Raw genomic sequence first — 11,460 nt, forward strand, 5'->3', positions numbered from 1 at the left:
TTCCTGATTGCAGATTCGATGCAAGCAGCTGTCTAAGCCGCTGCGGCCATGCTTTCTGCCATGACAGGAATGCTTTCCACCATGACGAGCTGTACCCTTGATCTGTGAACCAAAATAATACTTTCATTTCTTAAGTGCCTTTGTAGGGCATTTTGTCACAGGAAAAATAACTAATGCACACATGTTTATTTGGAGTCGAATTTGAAATTACCAAATACAGATAAGATCAAGGTAATGAACACACAGCCTGGGATAAACACTGACAACATTTTTTTTTTTAATTGAGGCCTTAAGATGACCCTGTATATGTTGATTGGTAATTTCATGGCCTGTAACATCTGGACCTTTTGGAGCGGTGAGTGGGGCTGAAAACAATAAGGTTTTTTTCTTTTTAAACTTACCTTTGTTTTTAAAAAGTCTGACAGTATACATAAATGATTCTGTGTGATTTGAGAGCCAAAGAGGACTCTATTTAAACCAAATTGCAAAACATTTATATATATATATATACTTAGAAATACTATATATAATATAAAATATTATACATGTAGTATATATAATATGTAAACATTAAAAAACTTAATCCTTTATGACTGTGTTGTCTATAATCATATCTCTCTCATTATTTTTTATTTCAGCAAAAGTATTTTATAAAAAGCAAGTGCCTCTCTTTGGTTAACGGAATTCTATGTCTAAGAGATTGCATCATTAAAAATTCGATATATTTTCTCAACAAACTGATACTTACTTTTGTAAAGTTGTGATTCAGATGTGACCAGGCACTAGCTGTCTGCCCACCTGTCCCCCTGCTCGCACATCCTCCTTTCACTGTGTCAGTGGCTGACGTGCGGGTTTTGGTGGCGGCTACCCTGGCTCCCTGTTTGCCTGGTCCAGTCGTGGCTTCTCTGAATTCACAGTGTGCCAGCTCCAGCCGAGCTGCTGCCAGAAACTGACTCTGAAACTTGATGTTCTGGGATCTAAACTAAAAGTAAAGTGATGGGATTGTTACAGGAATTAAATGTGTGCAGATTAAGTTCTTAAATTTGGTCTTGCCAACAAATATGGTTCTCAATACCTTTATGTTGTTCACGTTAACATGAATCTCCACATCGACCCACAGGCATTTGAATCAAAAGGAAGTGCATGTTGGCATATAGCTTCCACTAGACATGAAAAGACGGGAATGTCATTTAATTATGAAGCTCCTTCTAGGCGTGTACGTAAATGTGTGCTTCACTGAAAATAATGACGTCATAGGCTCGTTATATTTCCTTATTTGTGTACTTCTAACCGCCTCAAAATGCATCTCCTTTAACAATATCTCAAGAAATAAATTTCCATACATGATGTTCTTTGCATGTGTACAATACTATTTCTATAAAGTAGACTTCTAAAAATAGAATTATTAGGACAAATGACTTTTAATTGTTTGGTTGTTACTTGAATCAGGGCCCTGCTATGTAGCTGGTCTTCAATTCCTGACCCTCCTGCCTCCGCTTCTCCAATACTGATTATAAGCATTCTACTCCTATGTTTAAAAAAAAGTTTTGGGATTCTTTGGAGTTTTTTTGAGACACGATCTCTTGCCATCCTGGATGGCCTCAGACTCACTATGAGACTAAGAGAGACCCCAGCAACTGACCCTCCTGTCTCTGTCTCCTGAGTGTGGAACACTAGGCATGAGCTTGGCTAGTGTTTTAAGATATTATCAAGTTACATTCTCCAAATCAATATAATGATGGCCATTTTTCCATACCTGATTTACTAAATTCTAAGTGACTTTCATTTGAAAAAAATCTTTTCCAGTTTGATGCATAAAAAAAATCTACTCATCTTTGAGAAGTTGGATATCTATGATTGCTAGTGAAATACATCATCAATCTATGGGTTTGTTACCGACTTACTTCTCCTGGAAATTTAATGTTATGCTATTTGTATATGTGTTTTCTAAACTAAGTATGCTCACTATAGTTATATATGATGAAATTCAGTTTTCCGTCCGTGTGGCTTGCAAATGTGTCATTTATTTTCCCTAAGAAGCCATCCTGAGCTCATGTTCAAGAGCATTCCCATCTGCTCTTGTTACAAAAATGGCAGATCTTTTTTCCTTCTTGCACTTTTGACCCATGTGAAATATATTTGTGCTATCATGTCATATAGCAATTTAATCTTTGACCAAACTGATAGTCACATTCCTCAGTACGACATTTTAATAATCTTTGTATAGATACTGAGTTGAAGCATAGTATTTTTCACACATAAAATTATTACTCTGTAACTTTCAATGTAAACTGCTATGTCTCCCTTTGATCTGGCACATTCTCATTGTTTTTGTTGTTGTTGTTGTTTAGTTTTGTTTTTTTGTTTTGTTTTATGAAGCTTAGTAATGCTCATTGATTTTTCCACAGGAAACTGAATTGAAGACCAAATTTTATCATTGATATCATCTGCCCCACTGAGATGTGGCATTATCTCTGCATTTGTTCACAAATTAATATACAGCTGCAAATCATATTTCAGATTTAAAAAACTTAAGCACTGTAATTGAACATCATACATAAACAAATAACTACACATGCCTTAAATTGCAGCACTTGGGAGGCAGAGGCAGGTGGATCTCTGTGAGTCTGATGCAAGGCTGGTCTAGATAGCAAGTTCCAGGATAGCCAAGGCTATATATAGTGAGACCTTGTTTGAAAACAAACAAAAAAAAAAATAGTCATTAATGAAAGGAGGGATGTGACAGGCAATATTCATGTGCTTGATATTAGCAGGATCACTCTAAGCCCTTTTAAACATGTTCTGTTCCTTACAGCAGCTCTGAGTTGTGCATTTGTCTGTTACAGACACAAAACAGGAGCAAAACTGCACAAACACTAGATGTAAACCTGGAACCTGAACCCCAACAGATTGCTTAAGCCCAGGCCCCAGTAGTGCAACTGCTAGGAGCGTTCCACCTTTGTGACCCTATTTTATAACTATCAGTTTATTTACAGCTGGAAAGATTCCAGTTCTAGAACATCAGAGTCCAGTGAGAATGTGAGGAAAGGAAGCAGGTGGGGCAGATCTGGCATGATGGGGCAATTTGGGAAGTAGTCTGGCAACATTTGGTGAAAACTGCAGGCATGTACTAATACTTTAACTGACACTTGTGCTTCCAAATTCTGTTTGTGTAGGAGTGCTTCCCAGAAGCTCTTCCTAGATACATCAGGAGACATGGACAATAAAACCTACCAGAATATATTTGTGGTAGGAAGAAAGTTAAAGCAGAGCTGGGGTGTAGCTCATCTGGTAGAATGAAATCCTGGGTTCAGTCCCCAGCACTTCACAACCATGGTGTGGTGGTACAGACCTCCTTCTAGCACTTGGGAGGTGGAAGCATCAGGAGCAGAAGTTCAAGGTGATCTTTAATTACATCATGAGTTAGAGTCTAACTCAAAGCTAGGTGGGACCTTGCCCCTCAAAGACAGATGAACAAACCAGAAGTTGAATGGAACCAAGGAGAATAAGGAAGGGTTTGGTTGCAGTGTTGGGCTGGATGCTTGTGAGAATTAAAATAGGCAAAGGCAGAGGCAAGAATATCATGGAAGGAACGGCAGCCTAGGCAGGTTCCAAAACTAAAAAGTCAGATAAAATAGAGCAATGAATTTATGCAATGAAAAAAAACATGCTTACATTAATAAAAATGAATGTCGTGGACTGACATGTTTGCAAATGTCTGTAAAACATTTGAAATGTAGCATGGAAAAATGTACATGGACTGAATGTGAGTGGGAGCTTGGTAAGGGTAGGAGTGGACTGGTACTGGAGGAATAAATGAAGTACCCATGCAATAAAACCTAAGAGCAGGAAGAAGCACAGGTCAATAATAATGTGAGCCGTGCTGAAGTGGTGGAACTGATGACTCAGAAGACCTGTGAACCCAGGGGCTTATGATGCCAGGGAAGGTCAAAAGTTCAAGACCAGTCTAAGCTACAGAGTGAGTTCAAGTCCAGCCCTGGCAACTTACAGAAACCTTGCTTCAAAATAAAAAAAAAAGATATCTGGTAGAGTAGTTGGCCAGCATGCATGAGGGCCTAGGTTCAATCCTTAGGAAGAAAATCAAAATAACACCAATAAAAAGCCACAAACCAAAGAATACTTCCAATTCTGTTCTGTGGATCTGAGATCCAAAATCATAAGACAACACAAAATAAAAGAGTAGGAAAGATTTTAGAACATGTCAGGCAAGATGGTGCTCACCTGTGACCCCTGCCCGGACAAGGCCATGGCAGAAGGATAGAAAGTCCCAGATTGAATAAGGCTACATAGGAAGACCCTATCTCAATGAGCAAATGGAAGCTTTTACATCTTATATCTATATTTTAATGACAGAGTTTTAAATGTTTGTATATCTGTGTGCCAATTTTACAGTTGTCATAATAAAAAAGAAAACTACTTAGGGACTTAGAGACAGCCCAAGGGCTCAAACATTGGCAGTTAAGATAGTGATCCCGGCTCCCTATTTCCTCAGTATATTTTTAGCTCCAGTGAGAAAAAACAAAAAACCTAATTCAGGAAATGCTTCACATGAACTGGAAACCTGAGTTACTCATTGACTATTTTATTACCATCTGGTTTAAGAATGTGCAGAGAATACTTGCATTATGACCTAGATATTTTTTACAGCCTACCATGAAAACATTCAAATACTTAAGAATAGTATGCTTCATATAGCATGGATTTGGGAGTTTTATCTAGTCACAAATATTGTACAGGCCATGGAACAAACTTACTTATTGAGATAGGTGCACAACACAAACGTTGCTGAGAATTTAGAGTAAAAGCAAGCAAACAGAGAAAAACATTCCTTCCCTCTTTGCTGCGCTCAGTGGTCTCAACCTCTATCATCTTGCATGGATGTTTTTCTGGATTTTTTATACATTTTTCAATCTTTTGAGATCATAATATAATTACATCACTTCTCCCTTTCTTTTCTTCTCTTTAGCTCTTCCTGTATATACCCCTTTCTCAAATTGAATACTACCTGCTCAGTCTGTACAATGTTACTTGTATGTTTATGTTTTCAGGGCTGACCACATGGTAGTGAATAACCAATGAGTGTGCCCTTCCCTGGGGAGACTATCCCTCCCGCTCTCAGGGATCCTCAGTTGCCTGTAGCTCTTTGTGGAGGCCTGAAGCCTCAGGAGCTTTTCCCCTCTGCAGTGACATTTTTATTGTGATTTCAACATTGGATTAAATAACAGCAATGAAATATTGATACATGAACATTCACTAAAAAATAACAGGTAAAAATGAGACAAGCTTTTCATTCACGTTTAGAGATAAAGTGAAAATGCTGTATTCCAAGAATGAATTCTAAAAGGGCAAGTGAGATGGAATTACCTGAGTGATAATAATTATTGTGCTGAGTGATTGGCAGATACGGTTCATAATCCTGTTACTTCTGTAGTATTTAAAAGTCTTGACTATGTAGTAAAGGATAAACTTGGACATCATATAGTTTTAAAAATCATCAAACTGTAATTGCCCCCTTGAAATACTTTTGCATTAGGGTGATATAGCTAGCAGTATTTGTAGGAGTCTATGGTCCTGATTCTGAACCAATGTTTTCTAAATGACAATGTCTGGAATTGAACTGGAGTGGTATGGAGGGTTGAAATGTTGGTGGTCCAGAGGCTTATCTTATCTGGAGCTAGCATTGGAAGGCCCCGTGGATCCAATCATAAATCAGTTGGTTGTCTCTGTACAATTTGTGCACTAGTTGGCATCTCTTGCCTCACACATCTGTAATGTACCATGCAAAATCCAAAGTGTGGATAGACAGTTGCTGATTTTTCTCCCGCAGCGGCCTACACGGACACTTCCAGCAGTGTGAAAGCTAACTAGCCGAGAGAAAGCTAGTAGTTCAGTTCTGTCGTGATTTCTTTGTGTTTTACAATGGAATTGTGTGTTGTCTTCATCAATGGAGTCTTACCATCTCATTCTGGACTGGCAATAACCTCTAGTGCTTTGGAGACTTTTGGGGCCTTCCTGGCCAAGAACTCCTAGGCAGGTTGTCTTAATTAGGGTTCTGTTGCTGTGAAGAGATACCATGACCACAGCAACTCTTATAAAGGAAAACATTTAATTAGGGTTGCTTACAGATTCAGAGGTTTAGTCCATTATCAGCATGGAGGGGAACATGGTAGCAAGCAGGCAGACGTGGTGCTAGGGAGGAGATAAGAGTTCTATGTCTGGATCAGCAGGCAGCAGGAAGAGGGCAACACTGGGTCTGGCTTGAGCTTCTGAAACCTCAAAGCGTGCCCTAGTGACACACTTCCTCCAACAAGGCCACACCTACTCCAACAAGACCACACTTTCCTGTGAGTCTATGGTGTCCATCCCAACCACCACAGAGGTATTCTACATCTGACACTGGAATTTTTGTGCACTACCCCATGACCTCTGGAATGCATGCAGAATACCTTGGTTCAAACTCTTTCAAATTGTATTGGTAATTAGCATATATGATAGTAGATTTTCATATGACTGATTTAGTTTTAGTTACTCCTCCCCCAAATTCCTTTTCTTTCCCATCCCCCACCTCATTCCCATTTAAACTTGATCACCTCCGGTATTTCCCACCTCTATTTTCATATCTCATGTGTTCTATTACACCATTCCCAACCCCTGTTAACCTCCCCTCTGACACCATCATGCCTCCCTCACTTCCAGATCTCTACATACATTCCAAATTAAGCAAATAGAGTGCTTCTGGATTCAAAGCTAGGACACACAGATGAAAGAGAACACATGGGAGCTGGGTGTAGAGGTGTGTGCCTTTAATCTCAGCAAGTGGGAGCCAGAGACAGGCAGATCTCCATGAGTTTGGATCTATCCTGTTCTATATAGTGAGTTCTAGGCCAGCCAAGGCAGTATAGTGAGACCCTGTCTCACAAAACTGAGTGATGGTGGGGTAATGGCATGGAGGGAAATAGGGAGGAGAGGGAGAGAAAATGTGTTAAATTGTCTTTTTGTATTGGATTATCTCACTTAGTGTATTTTCCAGGTCTATCCATTTTCTTGAAATTTTCACAATATAATTTTTCTTTACAGCTGAATAAATTCCATGTGTATATGAATATATGAACCACATTACCACTATCCATTTGTCAGTTGGTGGACATCTAGGCTGATTTCATTTCCTAGCTATTTTGTCTTTTTTTTAAGATAGCACAAAGAACAATTACATAAAAGGCAATAACCTAAAATCACCTAGTCTTGCTGAGATGTTTAAACTAATGACTAACTCATTTTAGAGAGACTCTTTTAGATCCACATTGTTTATGACATTTCATGATAATTTAAACATTTTAGCTGATAAAAATTAGAAAGAGCATGTTAATAGATAGGTGTTATTGGTTGTTGGTTGTTTCTTACTCTTTTTTACTCTTTACTCTTTTGGGGAGCCAGCCACCCAGCTCCCAAATAAATCACACACAGAGAGAGACTTATTCTTACTTATAAATGCCTGGCCTTAGCTTGGCTTTTTACTTGCCAGCTTTTCTTAACTTAAATTATCCCATCTACCTTTTGCCACTGGGCCTTTTCCTTTTCATTCTTCTGTATACTTATTTCTTTCCTACTCCATGGCTGGCTGGCTGGGTGGCTGGGTGGCTGGCCCCTTCTTTTCTCGCTCCTTGATCTCTCATTCCTTTTCCTTCTTCTTCTTCTCCTCCCAGATTTCTCCTCCTATTTATTCTCTCCACCTGCCAGCCCTGCCTATCCTTTCTCTTGCCTTGCTATTGACTGTTCAACTCTTTATTAGACCATCAGGTGTTTTAGACAGGCAAAGAAATACAGCTTCACAGAGTTAAACAAATGCAACAGAAAAGAATGCAAGACATCTTTGCATCATTAAACAAGTGTTCCACAGCATAAACAATTGTAACATATCTTAAAATAACATTCTACAATATTCCCCATTTTGTCTAAATAAAAAGTTTTAACTTTAACATAGTAAAACTATACACAACAAAAACATTTAACAAGTATGAATTACATTTATAATATTCTGTCCATTTGTAGTTAGTATACTCAGAGAAAATAATGTACTATCTTGTATCTTAATAAATCTAAAGTTTTGTACCCAATTTAGTTTCTATCATAGTTAAGGAAAACTGGAACTGTCACTCTCTAGTCTTCAACTCTATCAAAGACCCAGATGGATGTGATGTTATCTAACAACAGAGACATTTGACTGCCTGGACAGTCACCCAAAGTTCCTCCGCAATGTTGGGGCATCCATCTTCAGTGAAGCAGGAAATTTGAAGGATTGCCCTGGCTTGTATTGGAAAAGTTCATCAGTCACTATCCTCTGTGTCCTGCAGAATATCTGGCAGACTCTTCTGTGAAACAGGAAGTTTGAAGGACTGTCCTGCCTTGTTTTGGCAAAGGTCAGCAGTCATTTTCCTGTGGTTCCTGCTTGTCCAGTCTGCACAACACATTGTAAATAGTCAAGACAAAAGCAATTTCTTGCCCAAATGGCTAATCTTGCCACAATGAAAGCAAGCTCCTATGGAGTTTCTTCAATGCCATCATCCTTTTATGAAGTAAACTGGTGTTGCCAGGAGCACATGTGACTGACTCACTGTCATGAAAAGCCCTAAGTTAACAAAACATTTTATTTTATTTATTTTTATGTATTTATTTATTTATTTGTTTTTGGCTTTTTGAGACAGGGTTTCTCAAAACCCTGTGTAGCTTTGCGCCTTTCCTGGATCTCGCTCTGTAGACCAGGCTGGCCTCAAACTCACAAAGATCTGCCTGGCTCTGCCTCCCAAGTGCTGGGATTAAAATGCCATATTCTATAGGGTTGAATTGTTTGAAGACCATGTAATCTAAAACATACCTATATAACCTTGAAAACATAACTAATGTTGACTACAAGTTTAATTATTATACATTAACTACAAACCTCATTTCTTATTTATACATTGCATTTTTTAAATGAACTCCATAAGCACAATACCCCAAACTAGAATAGAAACATATATATATGTGTAACAAAATTAACTTTAAATTTGTATCAATGTACCAAAATCCATGCCAATGCTCAGTAGCTGAGATTAATAGTTGTCTTTTTATCCTATATTCTTATGTTCCCCTAAATAATAACAAACATCCATGATGCACCAAATAACCAAAAGCCTCCCACACTCCTCTTGGGCATGTGGGCATTGTGTTCTCCAAACTGCTTCCTGCTGTCTCTGGACAAAGTATCTTAGGGTCCCTGAGAAAATTTGAGATAATGACCCAGTCCTAAGAAGACCATCTATAACCTTTGTTGATAGATACTACCTGTAAAGGTTCAGGAGGTCTCCCTTAATCAAACCTGGTCTATGTTATTCCTGAAGGAATCCACAACCTCTTGTCTCCTGTGGAAACAAAACAAAAAAGCATTTTTTTATTTCCAATTGACAAATATACTTTTTGACTTCTTTTTTAAAGCTAAGGCATTCCTAAAGTATCTAGATTGGTTCAATTTATCAGTCCAGTTCACAATCCCATGTCTCTTAGCAGCTGTTGTTTGCTTGTCAAAAAAATTCAAAATCAATACAATAACATACAGGATTCAGACTCCCTGTGTAGTTCCCATCTCTAAGTGGCTTATTCTTTTTTTGTTTTTTATTTTACCTCTCTCTTTAATGACTTTATTATTTTTAAACTATTTATTTCTTTCTATGACTGTCCATACCCTTTTCCTTTCTTTTTTTAAGCCTACACACATTGTAAAACACTCTAGAAACTGTTTAAAAGTTTTTCATCTGGACCTCTTTTACTGCATATATTTTAGCCTTTTTTAACTGCACAAGCAAACTTTAGACTGCTAAGCTTCTTGGGTTGTGAAGGCCAAGCCTTAAGCTTGCAGCCCCATTGGAGGTTTGTTTGATCTGGAACCATAGTCAAACCCCCAGCTATGGAATGCCAGTGTCCTACACTGTGGCAGGCATTTTTGACTTAGTTATTTTATTTCTATTTAGCTTGAAAAAGGCTGTTTAAGTGCTCTGCTGTAACAGGGTTTCTTAAAGCAGCCATGTCCTTTTTGTTTTTATTATTATTCTTTCCAGCTTTCTCAGGCTTGCTATCCTCCTGTACACTGTAAAGATTTGTCACTCGAATGGGTTTAATAAAACTCTGATTGGCCAATAGCCAGGCAAGAAACATAGGCGGGGCATCCAAACTAAGAATGCTGGGAGGAGGAAGGATGGAATTGGGAGTCACCAGTCAGATGCAGAGGAAGCAAGATGAGAATGCTGTGCTGAGAAAAGGAACCAAGCCACATGGCTGAACACAGATAAGAATAATGAGTTAATTTAAATGTAAGAATTAGTTAGTAATAAGCCTGAGCTACCAGCTGAGCACTTATAATTAATATAAGCCTCTGTGTGGTAATTTGGAAAGCAAATGCTGAATATTTGGGAGTTGTTGACAGAACAGAAACTTCATTTAAATATTCAGGTGTCACGTTGGCATGCCAAAATGTTGTTGGTTGTTTTTCACTCTTTTTACTCTTTATTCTTTTGGGAGATCCACTACTCCACTCCCAAATAAATCACACACACACACACACAGACACACACACAGTCTTATTCTTACTTATAAATGCCTGGCCTTAGCTTGGCTTTTCACTTGCCAGCTTTTATTAACTTAAATTACCCCATCTACCTTCTGCCTCTGTGCTTTTTCCTTTTCTTACTTCTGTATATCTTACTTTCTTTCCTACTCCATGGCTGGCTGTGTGGCTGTGTGGCTGTGTGACTGTGTGGCTGTGTGGCTGTGTGGCTGGGTGTCTGGGTGGCTATGTGGCTGTGTGGCTATGTGACTGTGTGGCTGTGTGGCTGTGTGGCTGTGTGGCTGTGTGGCTGTGTGGCTGTGTGGCTGTGTGGCTGGGTGTCTGGGTGGCTATGTGGCTGGGTAGCTGGGTGGCTGGCCCCTTTTTCTCTTGCTCCTTGATCTCTTATTCCTTTTCCTTCTCCCAGATTTCTCCTCCTATTTATTCTCTCTGCCTGCTTGCCTTGCCTGTCCTTTCTCCTGCCTTGCTAATGGCTGTTCAGCTTTTTATTAGACCACACAGTTGTTTTAGACAGACAGAGTAACACAGTTTCACAGAGTTAAACAAATGTAACACATTTCACATCACTAAACAAATGTTCCACAACATAAACAAATCTAACACATCTTAGAGTAATATTCTTTATAAAGGAGGCCTTTCCCTTCAGGCTTTAAGTAAGACAATGTACCTCTTTATCCTCTTTCTCTGGTCATATAAAATGAGTAAAGTAAAATAATCCCAGTTTTTAGGGGAGGGTAGTATATTCAGCAGCTCTTTAGGGAGCTTGGGATTTTTTTAAAGCTTTATTTAAATGACCCAGAAATTCTCAATTCAAATAAAACAGCCTTTAATTCTTCCTCTTA

This window comes from Onychomys torridus, chromosome 14, assembly GCF_903995425.1.
Source record: "Onychomys torridus chromosome 14, mOncTor1.1, whole genome shotgun sequence".
Classification (NCBI taxonomy): domain Eukaryota; kingdom Metazoa; phylum Chordata; class Mammalia; order Rodentia; family Cricetidae; genus Onychomys; species Onychomys torridus.